Raw genomic sequence first — 14,000 nt, forward strand, 5'->3', positions numbered from 1 at the left:
CAATACTAAAACCTTATAGCAATAATAAACACAAAAGAGTATCTGTTTTTTGCACTTAAATTGTCTTCCTCGTTCGGCGCGCATAAGAAAACAAATTCTAATTACAATTACATAAGAAGCTGATCCTTTTTTTAAAAAAAAAAAAAAAAAAAAAAAAAACGTTGTCTGTTTTTTCCTCGTTCCGCGTGCATACATTATGAAGAAAATGAATTCTGATTACAATTGAATAACAAATTGATTCATGCTTAAAATAATTCTCGTTCAGTGTGTACAATATATGATAGCATTTGAAGACAAAACCTTCTATGTTTATATATAAATTAATTACAAATCCATGTATGTACCAGTACAGACACACAATTTTAACCTTATGACGCAATCAGTTTGATTTCAAATACACCATAAATCAATCTTTACTATTTTTGATTTCTACAAACCCTAACTTGGCTCTGATACTAATTGTTGGGTTTTATTTCAATAATTCATGTAGAAATCAAGTATACTGTAATTAATTAAAGAATAATTTAGATATCATATCTGTTTGATAATTAAATCACATAGTACCTTTAGAATATCCATGCAATCATCTTTGAGTTCCTACAAAACATTAGAGTGTTTTACCCCTTTCTGAGAGTTGTTATTCGATAGGGCTGAATAAGGGTTTTAAAACCTTTATATAACAACAACCGCCGCCGGGGGGGGGGGACGACTTCTCTACAAATAAACATACCTAAGTCTCTCTTCCTATCATGAAAACTTAGATATAAATGGCTAGAATTAAATCATACCAAATAAGTTGGAAAATCACAATCCAACATTATAAAACCATACTCCCAATTAGACCACCAAATTGGAAAGTATAACCCAATCCATCAAGTATCAATAATCACATTACAATCCTATTTTAGAAAGCATAGTGCATAGGACCATAAATTAATAATAATTATTTATATATAAAAATTTCCAACAGTCGGGGCTTACATTTGAACTGAAGTAAGCTCCTAATTTTTGGTAATTGATCAGTTGACCGGATAACAATTATATGTGTTTAATAATTAATCAGTTGTCAGGGCTTACATTTGAACACAACCTGTTTAATACTCGTGTCAAGAACCCTCAACACTAATCCGACCTATTTAATAAAACGAAACATTATATTATGTAAATTATTAATAATACTCAATCAAATAATAAATATTAGAAAAATATAAGTTTGAACCCAATCAAATTACTAAATAACCTCTAATTTACAAAATAATAAATTGTAAGATACAAGTTTAAATAGTTATTTTAGAACTTAAATAAAAATTTATTTGTGACACATATAGTTAAACGGGTTGAACCCCTCAACTCAAACATGATATGATTAACTAAATTGGTTAATCGTGTCAACCCGTTTACTACCCAAATTTATTTTAGGTCAACCTAAACCCACTTCACTCGTGTCATGTTCGAGTCATGTTGGTGGTTGTGTCAAACTTTGCAATTCCTAAAGTGTGATTCAAGCTCTTTAGAAAGGACTGCTTTGAATGAATGAATTAAAGGCACTAATTAGGTTTGTGACAACCCGGATTTTTAGGATTTTAATTTTATTTCATGATTTTTTTAGTCAAGGTTGATTATTTAATTATTATTATTATTTTTTTTTGAGAATTACCCAATTGAAATATTTAATGGGTTGAATTTCATTTGTGTTAAATTATATATATATATATATATATAATGTCTGTTGGATTTATGAAGGAGAAGGTGGTAGCCAAAAATGCAAAGAAGAATTTTTTGTTTTGGATCCCACTTAAATGATGTTAAGGTGTTGATTTGGTTTTTGTTGTATTAGTATATATAATGTATATTGTATCTTATAGTTTCAGAAGAGATAAGGAGGCAGCATGGTTTCTGCCGAAAGGTGATTGAAGGAAAAGAAATTGTGATAATGGTAATGGTTTGATGAGGCCCACTTGGAGTTATTTAAATGAGGTTGAATTGGTTTTGTAATATATATATTGATATATATTATGTATGTTGAAGAGAAGATAGAGATTAGAATGGTGCACCTGCGAAATTAGGTGATAAGGAAATGGTGATTGTGATTGCGAGACCCATGGCTAGGAATTGTTTGGCCAAAATTCCTTTAGCTTTGTCCTTTCACGTGGGCTGTTGGTAGATTTGTGTGGTGAGGGTTGTTGTCGGTGGAATATTGCCTATATGTATATTGTGTATCTTGTGACTTTGGGAATGATATAAAAAGTGAATGATATTGAAATCACACAATGAGCTGAGAGCTCACAGAGAGAGACGAGAGTTTACAGAGAGTGAGCCTAGAGTTTGAGGACAGAGAGAGGTCCGAGGTTGCAGAGGAGGCTGGAGGCTTGAGGCTTTGATGATCTAGTGAGGAAAATTCTTTTTTAGGGTAAGGGTTCCTAATCCACGAAATTTCTTGTTCCTTTGTGAATTTTTATCTTGAATTATTGTCTAGCATGCCAATTTATATTGATTTTCCTCTAAAATAATTAGATTATTGTAAATGAAGTATGTAGCTATGTTTTTAGTTGAAATTGTATGCTTGTATGAATTAATTTCATGTTTATAGTCTTATCATGTTAGATTCTTGTTGAATGGAAACATGCCGTAAATTCTTTGAAAATTCTTGCAAGTATGCTAAGTGGTTTATAATTGAATTAAATGTATGATTATGGGCATTGATTAGCATGGCATAAAAAGGGCATGATGCATTCCTGCATATTATTGGGCATGAAGAAAAGGGAAATTGTTTTAAAATGAAAGAAAAGAGATTTTGGGAAATTTTTTGATAAAAAGGATTTTTAAAAAACCCAAACGCCGAGAAGGTACCGAAGGTCTGTGGAGTTAATGTAACCTAGAGGGAACTAGGAAAATCACCCTAGCGTGGTTATGACGACCTTGGATTTTTACAAACCCAGTGTATCCTGTGATGAAATAAAGATTGACCTGAAACAGATCCAAAATGTGCAAGCAAGAAACAAAACAATAGTCTCCCAAAGCACAACACACCTCAAAGACTCTAAGACGACCTTCCATGAGGTCACGGAACCCAAGGGAATACAGTGCGGAAGCAAGAGATCGAAAAAATAACAATTCAGCCCCTAGGGGCAAAATAGTCATTTATGAAAATATAGATTCGGGTGCCACCGATCACACTGTTGGAAAAAAAAATGAAAAACCAATCAAGATGGACTCAAGAATTGCATGATTCGGAGTCCGGACGAAGGAGAAACGGTAAAACGAAGAAAAACGAGCCCTTAATGCTAAAAGGGGAAAAACTGGTCATTTTCTAGGGAAATCCGGGTGTAACTGAGCCCACTGTTGGAAATACAACAAAAAATCAATCAAGATGGACTCAAGAATCACTTGATTCGGAGTTCGGACGGCAAAGATATCAAGTCCTGAAGTCGAAGGAAGGGAAACCCTATCCTGGTTCGAACCAAATTCTAACATTACCTCACTAAAACTTAAATATCTTGAGCTACAAATGGAATCTAAAGCTCTAATTGATACCATTGGAAATTTTATTTTGACGCGATCAATTTAGACTCAAGAACGGATCAATTCGAAGTTAAAACAAAGAAGATACAATAACATGAAGTTAGAAGTGCAGTGCTGAACCAAGACAAACACACACCCATGAATAGTACGGACGAGCGCTCGTCCAAGGGCGATGAGCGCTCGTAGATGGCACGCCCTAGGGCAAAAATCCACTACCCTTATTACGAGCACTCATCCCCTATGGACGAGCGCTTGTCTTGCAGACAAGCTTATAAGCTTTTTGGACTTCAAATGTGATTTTGAGGACTTTCTGGGCATTTTTTAAAAAAACACAAAGAAGAAACCCCCCCCCCCTTCCCCAAAAATCATGTTTTCTAGCTAACCATGCCAAAAGAAAACTTTATTTTTCATGTGAAAACCCCAAAATGCCCTTATGCTTAGTTTTTGCAAAAAAAAAAATGTGAAATGAGTCTATTGGAGGCTCAAATCACCAAGGAATGGGTTTTTGCCCAGAAATGACTATGCACACATGTGTAATATGATAAAATAGATGGGCTAAAATGGCCTATGGCCTCATGACATGTCATATGCAAAATATGACCTTTAAATCTTACAAATCGCATAAACAAATTATGAAGATAATTAGGCATACATGTTATATAATTCTTTTTGGCCCTTGGCTTCATTACATACACCTCCATAGGGTGACAAAAGGTGCACTTAAGTGCACATTACATAGTTTGAACAATAAATACAAGTTTTAATACAATAAACCAAAAAGGAAGCATGATATGCTAACAAGTGCATATTCTAACATAACAAAAATGCTCCAAATAGTTAAGCAAGCCAAGGGGTGTTGTGGATCCCACAATACCATTTCTTTACCTGAAAAACACTTGGTTACTTTGGGGTAAGTAAACAAGTTTACTCGTAGGGAATGAGCATGCAAAACTTAATTTTTATACAACTTGCAATTTGATGTAAATCAATTCATAATGTTTAACCGACATTGGAACTCCTAGCACAATGTAATAAGATACAACTCACAAAGTTATCAACTTGGAATTTAAAACGCGAAATCAAACCAAAGTAGATACTTGGACACGCCGGATCAGACCGACACCATAGTTCTAATGTAGGACTTCAGCAATCCATTTTCAATAAATATGATAAAAGACACAATTGATGAATATATGATCCATAGTATCCAAACCTTGAAGGCATAATGAGTATCTTGAAGCCAAAGATAGCTTTCTTCTCTGTAAATTCAACATAGTAGGGAGTTTATTGTACAACACCAACACTGCAATTAAAGACCAGCGAGGCCTACTTTTACCCCAAACCAGTTTATACCACTGTACTTCAACATTTGGAACTCTGCACCATTCCCATGCTCTGTTAAAAGAAAATAAACCACCATTCCATATCAATTTATATGGTTTACACTGAATGCTGATAGTGTTAAGATAAGCCCTGAAAGGAATAAGCAATTCATCTTGCAACAAAGCAAAATTCCAGGCTCCATTGAGCATAATACTACATCCCTGTGTAAATATAACATTCTAGCCAGCGTATGACCAAATTTTTGTGTAATTGTTAAACCCTCACACCAAGGGTCAAGAAACAATTTAATTTACTAGCCACTTCCAACTTGATAAGAAACAAAAGAAAGATAGGATTCACCACTATTTTAATCAACTCCAACTTACCAGCAAGATACAATAGCTTAGTATTGCAATGAGAAATCTTTTTAATAAGCTTATCAACCAGATTACAATTATTCCTTTTAAGACCTGAAGAACACAGAGGTAGGCGTAAAACATAATTAGTATACAATTTGTATTGCATATTATCTTCTGCTGTTGGACATGGTAGGAAAGTTAGTTTGTTGATGCAATATACATTCATTTAATAATTATTGACTCCTCGAAAAAGTTGATAATAATTTCTTTATTATGATTACAGGTCTGACTATATAGCCAATTATCGAAAAGTTAATAGCAAATTGGGAAGGATGTCGAAGGCTCTGATGAATTCAGTGCACAATGCTTGCAGAATGACATGGAATGGTATGTCGGCTAATGAGAAATAATCGTGGGTAAGGGAAAGAAAAAGATTAATGGAAGAGTATGACAAGCTCGCTCCAGAAAAAAGAGCTCCCATATAAGAGAATGTAATTATATTTAGTTGTAATGATTTAATTTTATGGCTAAGTTCTTTGAAAAGATTATATGCATGATGTTTGTTTTTTAATGGTATGGCTTTGAAGCAGAAGAGAAAGGCCAAAAAAATTGCTCATCCAGGTACGTGGCATAGATGCACGGCACAGATGTGCCGTTTCGAAGTTTGTTCAAGTTGTTTCACAGCTTGATGAGAATAAGAGAAAAGCTGTGGAGGACATTGGATTCAAAAATTTATTGAAGCTGAAATGTACATATATGTCTCGGGACTTATGCATGTACTTACTAAAGAATTATGACCCTGATAATTCTTGCATAAGACTTGAGGACGGAGGCTTTATATCGATACATTCAGCCGATGTGCACTCGATTCTTGGGATACAATTAGACGAAGGTGGTTACTTCGACACAGGCGAAACTCATTGTTATTTGACCAGGTTTTAAACTTAAAGGCAAGTGATGAATTCAAGAGAGCATTTGTCCTCTTTGCTTGTTCCACTTTACTAAGTCTTACTGGTAGAAATGCATGCCACTGGCGCTTGTTGAAAAGTGTGGATAATGTTAATAGTATCAGTACTTACAACTGGTGCGGTTATGTCCATGAATGTTTGTTGAGAACTATGAAACCACGTACAAATGGGAAGCTGAAAAAGTCATATGGTGGTTGTTTGATGTTTTTGCAGGTATCATTGCTTTCATTGCTTTTGTTTTCTTCTGATTTCTTTTTCGTTTTCTTTACATTTCCTTTTTATTTACTTTGTTTCTTGTAATTGAAAACAGCTACTTTATATGATGCATTGTGAGACAGAATATGGAGGTTACCCAGAGGGAGATATTAAAGCCCTTGATTTTTGGAGCACAGAGATTTTTCGGTCATACGTAAGATGGGAATTAGGTAATGGAGCTTTTGGTCGTGGACAGATAATTGAAGTTTTGCTTGTTAACATGAAATTTATTTTCTTATATGATAATGTAGTGACTCACTTATGTATTTTCATATGGATTTTTAATAGTTGGTGCCTCTTAAGGCGAAGACATGTAGTAGAAGCAGAGGCGATGATGGTGCAGCCGAAGATGGCTCCGCCCCTTCTCCATCTGATTTATTAACCTTTGAATATGATGATTACGAATGTTCTGACTCAGAGGTGGAGGTAATCATTTAGTGAGTGAAATGCATTTCATGTATGTAGAATATTTGTTTTAAAATTTACAGATGTGTAATACCCCTAATTTTAAAAGGATAGTCCTGGCATTTATTTAATTGTTTAATCTTTTATTTAATTGTCTAATTGCGTGTTATTCTATTAATTGGTTATTTTAATTGTGTGTTTCTTCCATGGTTATTTAAATTTGATTTTTGTTTTAATTAATGGTTTATATTGTTTTGTTTTCTTTTATTAAATTATTTTAAATTAAATTGTTTTTATGATGTTTTATTTGACTTAATTGATAATCGGTTTTAGTTAATTAAATTGGTTTAAATTAGGATTGTGTTTTTCTGTATATTCACGTATTAGCCGACATAGGTTATAACTTAGGTTGTTCTTGGGCCGACTAAGTGTTGCATTAGGGCTCAAATTAAACAAGGATTAGGGTTTAGGTTTTTTACGCCTATATATACATAGTTGTAATCTGTATTAAGGGTTGGAAAAAAAAACTTTACTCACGTAACATAGATACAGAGAGTTACACAGTGAGGCTTTGAGAGAGCAGAAAGTTACACAGTGAGGCTTTGAGAGAGGACCAAGGGAGGATTTTGGTGGATTAGGTCAGAACCAGAGGAGGCTAGAAAGTTTAGAACAACGGCGACAAGGTTTTGGTTATAAAACTGTACAGGCAAGTTCTTATCTTCCTCCTTCCCATTGGCTTGTGTTCTGTGCACCTAGACAGTCTCTAGGAGATTAATTGGCCTAAAACTGAACCATGCATGTTTTATATATGTTCTACTTGATCGTTTTATCTGTGAAACATTTATTTACAAAACAATTATAGCACGTATGTTTTCTTGACTCTGTTTTGGCATAACGTCCCACTGTTTTAATTTTTATTTTGAATCTTACTGAAATCAACCACGGTCTAATTGGATACTAGATGTAATTTAAGACTTCAAATTTAAATTGGAGGAAGAACAGAGGGGTTGGGATAAAACTGATGTTGCAATTTAGCTTCAGTGTTGTTCTTCAACAATGCTAGTTTAAATGGCTTGATTAAACTTTGTAATTGTTTTCAAAATTATTGTAAACAATCTTGGGGAATGCTTCTAGACTAAATTAAGAGTCCTAAGATTAGTTTTTAGAAACCAACAGAGTGATAGGAATTGATCAGAGAAGGAGCGGACGGACTGAAACGAAGCAACGGGGATAAGGCTCTCAGAGGAGGTGAGAGCCGGCTCCATGGATGTGGGAGCCGGCTCCCACAACAAGTAGAGCCGACTCTAGGGAGTCCTAGAGTCGGCTCTAGGCTGGAAAAAGAGCCTGCGCCAAATTTTGGAGCAGGCTCCCTTTTTATTTTCTGATTTTTTTTAAGTTTTTTTTTTTAATTTTCTACGTACTGTGTTCACTGTTGGAGCATGGAGACTATTTGGTTGAATTTGGAACTTTACAGAGGGATTAAAGAATGAATTTTGAGTGTTATTAAGACCCTAAATTGATTAAAGTGTAGTTCTAAATTGTCGGGACAAACAGTGTAAAAATTGAGGCACGTTCTATGTTGTTAACAAATGGAAGTTAAATTAATTGTTGAAATAAATTTCAGCAACTTGATGGAATGTAATGTGTTTATTAAACTTGTTTTAAAATACATTCAAATGCATGATAAGATCATTTAATTATTAAGTTTGATCTATGCATACTCGGGAGGCTAGTTGCTGAATTATTAAATCGTTTTCTTGCAACTATATGGTTAAATTCTTGGATTTAAATTGCTGAAACTTTAAATACTTTTCTGCAATTATTTGGATAGTGGTTTTGGACTGTAGATTACTTGTTTATTATGTATACATTGTAATTTACCTGGATATGGAGGATGGTATGTACCGGTATGGGACGGTGACATACTAGGAACGGTTTAGCTCAAAATGCCTAAACCTAACCTAACGGATTAAAGGAATGGATTTATAAATATTGAATCCTAATTTTGGTTAAGACATATCAACTGCAACTAAGTTGAGTGGCTTCCTGGATTAACGGACGGTGGTTAAGTCACATCAACTGGATAAGTTGAGTGACTAACCAGTTGGTTTGTTGTATGTCAGTTTATTAAGTATTTGAACTACATACCCTGGATTTGGACGGACTTTATATATATGTTTATGGTACCACGAGTTGAGCTTAAGTCTCAGACTCGTTGGTTAGGGTGCGTATATGCAGTAGATGCGTAGCTGGTTATAATAGGTTGAGGTGTACCATGTTAGGTCTAGGTACTCATGCCCACCTTTGAGTGCGTATTCGCATGTTGCCTTCTATTCAGGTTGAGACCCCTATTATAGACTAGTGAATGTCCCTTAGTGTGGATATATTTATACGTATGGACTAGATAGATATTGTGAGGTGTCTACGGTGTATCTGCGTATCGGGTCACTGTATGGATTGTAGTTAGACTAGAACTTGCTCATGGGTCTGACCCACTCCTTCATTATTCTTTTCAGGTACAGGACGGTTCCAGCCTTAGAGCTTGATCGTGCTTGTCGAGGACAGTCTCACCTTCATCTGATTATGTAGGACTTCTCTCGATATTTCTAGCATTATCTATTTTCAGTTTTCAGTTTCAGTTGAACTTTTGGTTAGGGGTCCATCAGTGGATTCCCAAGTTGTAACCTTGAAGTTTTGGAGGATTGGAGTTTCAATTTTCAGTTATACATGGAGGATTTTGTAATTAATGTTTCTTTCAGTTTTATTCCATCTATATTATTTCATTTTGTCATCTGTGTTCGCTTTAAAATACTTTAATTGTTTGATATTCCCTTGGGTTTGGGTCTGGGCCTGATCAACCCGTGTCTCGGATCTGAGGGGTATCACAAGATGTCATTGAACTGTATATACGCAGGTTTACATTAAAAACTTTAAGATGGATATTGCATTAGCCGAATTTAATGCAAGAAATTCGAAGAAGAGTTTAGGAAAATTGTTGACTGCATTGAAGAAGCGTGGAATTCGGAAAAAAAGGAAAACTGTCTGGGGACAACAATGCCAATAACAGCAGTATAGGTGGGGAATGTGAAGATGGTAAAAGAGGTGGTAAGGATGGGAGGGATGTTGAACCGGTTAACAAAGTAGGTGAAGATGCTAGCAGAGGTGGTAAGGATTGTGCAATGAATGATGAAAATGATGGTGAAGACTGTAGTGGTGATGATGAAATAGTGGGCAAGGGAAGTGGTTTAGATAATAGTGAAGATGAATTACATGGGAGTGAGGAAAGTAATGGAAGAAGTGAGCATGAGTCGAGTGTTGCGGAGGGTGAAAAAAATGAGGGTTGTTCTAGTCTTAGGCAGGAGGTGTTGGTAACTGCAGAGGAAAAAAATGAGGGTCATGAGGTTATTGATTTAAGAAATATCAAAGAGGGAACCAGTCATGTAAAAGATAAAAAGGGAAAGGAGAAGAGTAAATTAAAAAAATATTGTTTTTGTCCTTATGTATACAAAGGCGGCAAAATGGTTAGTCTGTCAAAGGAGAAAAGCATGTTGTTGACATATGTGGCAAATGCTGAGGCAGAAAAAAAGTAAGTTTTCCAATGCACCGACTTTTATTAGACTTGTTACATCATTTGAATGCTTAGTATATATTAAAGGTACATTTAGTTAAAATTGAGCTAATATTCCTTTAATATATTTACATTTGTGGATCATATAGATAGGAGAATATTAGTTCTGCCAATGGATTGCATTAGTATGATACCACTTGAACAGAAGATGTTCAAAGCCTCAAATCCATTTACAATGAGGTGTCATAACACCAACTTCAATACACTTAAGCTGTAAAACAAAGTGAGAATGAAACACACAGCTTTAAGTGAGAATGAAACACACAAGGTAAATTTGTCACTTTAGTAATTAGCTTCAATTGTGAACCTCCGTATATTTCCACAGCCTTTATATCTTCATTCAATCATGGTAACAGGAATAAAACAATGAATAAAGTAGGAAATAATAACTTCAGATCACAAAAGGCTTGGAATGCAATTTACCCTACCTTTTAAGCTCTCAAGGACAATTATATCAACACACCTGAACCTTGAGCAACTATAGGTTCTCACACCGTCAAATAATCATTATAAACTTGCACCAACAATGTTGTCAATAAGCACAGCAACATAATCACACTTTAGCACAAAATCAATAACAAAACAAATAGGCTTAGGTCAGTTTTGTAGCTACTATGATCCCTATGAACCGAGTGTAGAAAAGGTATTCTACAAGGTCTCAAGCCTGGCAAATATTCTCCTATACTTGGTTTATCTTCTCAAAGAAAACTTAGAGGTTGAGCACTTCGTTATGAATTAAATTTTAGGCCCAAAATTTGTTCTAAACCAATTTCTGCACAAACTCTGCAACTAGGGACTGAAATCTAAATTCACAGTTGCACTGTTTTGTACTCGAGACCCTCAGTCATATTTCATGATAATATACATGCTCAAACAGAAATCTCATCAATGATAGCAAGGTAATGTCTTCTTAGTTGAAATCACAGTAAACAGTCCTGAAACCCTAATAAGTGAGGTTTAATAGGTTAACCAGAAAGATAATCAGTTTTCTGGTAAATGTTGAGTTTCAATAGCCTTTAATCAGTAATGGAAACTTGCTAGGATGAATAACATGCAGCTCATACCAAGATACAAATAATATAAACTCAGATTAAGTGAGAAAACCAGAAAAATAGGTGTAATGAAGGTGTGAGATGTAAAATCTTACTTCAGCTCACTTTGGTACAAGAGAGCACATTCTGCCAATGTAAAAACCACAACCACACATGCTTGAACCTTGTTTTAACACCAGAGGTAGCCACAACTTGATTTCACCTTCAGCAACCTTAGATTTACACCATAAAATTAACTTCACAGGTACATTTTATAGTTCAGTGGATCAGTACACTCTTCATGCTAATTTCAGAGATTAAAAATAGGATTGTTCATGAACTTCCATAAATGCCCTTCAATTGTCACTTGTTGTGTATACAGGAGAAATACTAATTTTTAGCATAATTGACACAATGCACCTTCATAGAAGTGATTTAAATTAGCTCTGCTAACTGAAATACCCTTGATACCCTTGAGGTTGTAGGCAAAATGACTGAAATACCCTTGTTAAGACAACATGTTACTTGGACCAAAACAGGTAGCAGCAACCTTTTGTAAATTCAGATTATTATTGTGCTTGACTATGGATATCTGAACCACCACTTCTCTATCACCTAGTTGACTTGCCGAGACAACAGATAGAGAGTTTTGAATATTCTCCACTACTTATCCTTCATTTTCAATACTATTTCTATCTTCTTGCCTAGACAGCATTGACAAAAGCTCTTCCTTCTTGTGAAGCAGTCTCTTTACTTCCTTTTGTAGCTCTGGTATGTATTTTATCACACGTGACAGTGTTTGTGGAATGCTTAATTTTTTATGCAACAAAATATGAACACCATATATGAATAAACTATATAAATATCTGTGTAATGTATTGTTTATTGTACAAAAAATGTTTCACACCAATACTGGCTTAATATATTTACATTTCTGGATCATATATATCGCAAAATATTTGTTCAAAATGAAACTAAAATCTTAAGCTTTGTTGTTAATTATGTCAGTGAAACAATTCTTTCCATATACGGTACTATCGTATCTCGCCATGAGATTCATAGTGTCTTCGCTGCTAACTGGGTGTCCAACAATGTGAGTTAAATTAACTTTGTACATTATTTATACATATGTATGAATGTTAATTGGATTACTTTAACATGTACATAAAAAATCTGTAATTTTTACAGGTAATAAATTACTTTGGGAATATGTTAAATAAGAAGCAAGGATCCAAGGGGGACAGGTACTACTTTAGTAATAAAGCCATGCAGTTAATCAGTGAATTCAAGGTAAGAGAATTAAAGAAAAAACCTGAACGCATCAGCCGCCTTAAAGAAGTGTGGGAAAAATTCAAGAAGCATGGTGAGTACTGTTTTCTACCTGATATAGACACAGCAAAACTGGTTAGTGTGTTTTTTCCTTTTCTTTACTCCATAATCTTGTAAACCTTACTTTTACTATTTATTAACTCTGTATACTTACATTACTGCAGTTATTTTTCCCTGCATGCATAGAAAGATATTGGTTACTGTTTCTTGTCAACCGTCCGAAGAAGATGGTTGATTACCTTTGTTCATTGGGAAAGCTCCATAAATATATGGATTATGTTAAAGTGTTAGTACGTATATTTAGTTTGTCTTGATGTAATTGATTAGGAGTGAATATTTATCATTTTCAACATATTGGTATGTACAACAGAAAGAGTTTATTGGGATTATGTTTGAGGAAGATTTCACAGAATTTCTGCCCAACACACCAAGGGTAATATCCAGACAACCAGATGGGTAAGAATAAGTTATTATGTATTTAATTAGAAAACTGCCCTATACATTTATATAGGTAATTACTTTCAATTAAAAAACGTTGCCATTGCAATGAATCATGTGGACTATTTGTCATGAGGTTTATGGAGCGATGGAATGGGAAATGTTTATCCCCTACTTTGGAACATGTAAATAAAAAATGTGATAACTTATTCGTACAATATAATGCATATAATTACATTAATGGTTAGATCTCACATTTACTTTATCATGAATTAACTAAAAGTGTTATAATTTTCATAATGTTGCAGACAGACGCGAAGGCGATGCGTTCTGAAATACTGCTCCAGCTTTTGGATAATAATAGGAATGAAAAAAAAAGTTGATTTGTACACCCTGTCATCTATTCATGGATCCCAAATGAACAATTAATTTGTGTTAATTTCGTACAATTAATTTGTGTTAATGTGTTAAAATTGATGGCTGGCAAATTTTTTGAAATGTTGTAGGACTAATACACAAATTTCATTTATTAGACATCAGAATGTTTAAGCACTATGGGTTACAACATATTTGTACATAATATAACATTTATCTTAACATACATCACAGCTTTTACGAGTAATGTAGAGCAAAGGAAGTTAAAGGGAGCGTAGAAGGAATCATTAAATACGCATCATAATTTTAGACTAATATGTGTTACAATGTTATTGTATATTCTATATGAATTTTTTGTTTACATGCA

General features: G+C 34.3%; 2 long non-coding RNA genes across 3 annotated transcripts; both read left to right on the forward strand.

Annotated features, from left to right (window-relative positions):
- Positions 1-2,232: 2,232 nt before the first annotated feature.
- On the forward strand, positions 2,233-9,596 carry LOC132295119 (uncharacterized). 2 transcript variants are annotated; one of them, XR_009478325.1, is made up of 6 exons: positions 2,233-2,410; positions 5,488-5,695; positions 5,795-6,385; positions 6,483-6,597; positions 6,716-6,864; positions 9,349-9,596. It is a non-coding gene; the product is annotated as an uncharacterized LOC132295119 (long non-coding RNA). The 2 variants fall into 2 exon arrangements; XR_009478324.1 differs by having other exon boundaries at positions 6,716-6,853.
- A 1,341-nt stretch (positions 9,597-10,937) lies between these two features.
- On the forward strand, positions 10,938-13,271 carry LOC132287196 (uncharacterized). Its single transcript, XR_009472944.1, has 3 exons — positions 10,938-12,584; positions 12,680-12,895; positions 12,985-13,271. It is a non-coding gene; the product is annotated as an uncharacterized LOC132287196 (long non-coding RNA).
- Positions 13,272-14,000: the final 729 nt, after the last annotated feature.

This window comes from Cornus florida, unplaced genomic scaffold (assembly GCF_030987335.1).
Source record: "Cornus florida cultivar Cherokee Brave unplaced genomic scaffold, ASM3098733v1 CherokeeBrave_3.0.0_Hap2_Chr02, whole genome shotgun sequence".
NCBI classification, from domain to species: Eukaryota; Viridiplantae; Streptophyta; class Magnoliopsida; order Cornales; family Cornaceae; genus Cornus; species Cornus florida.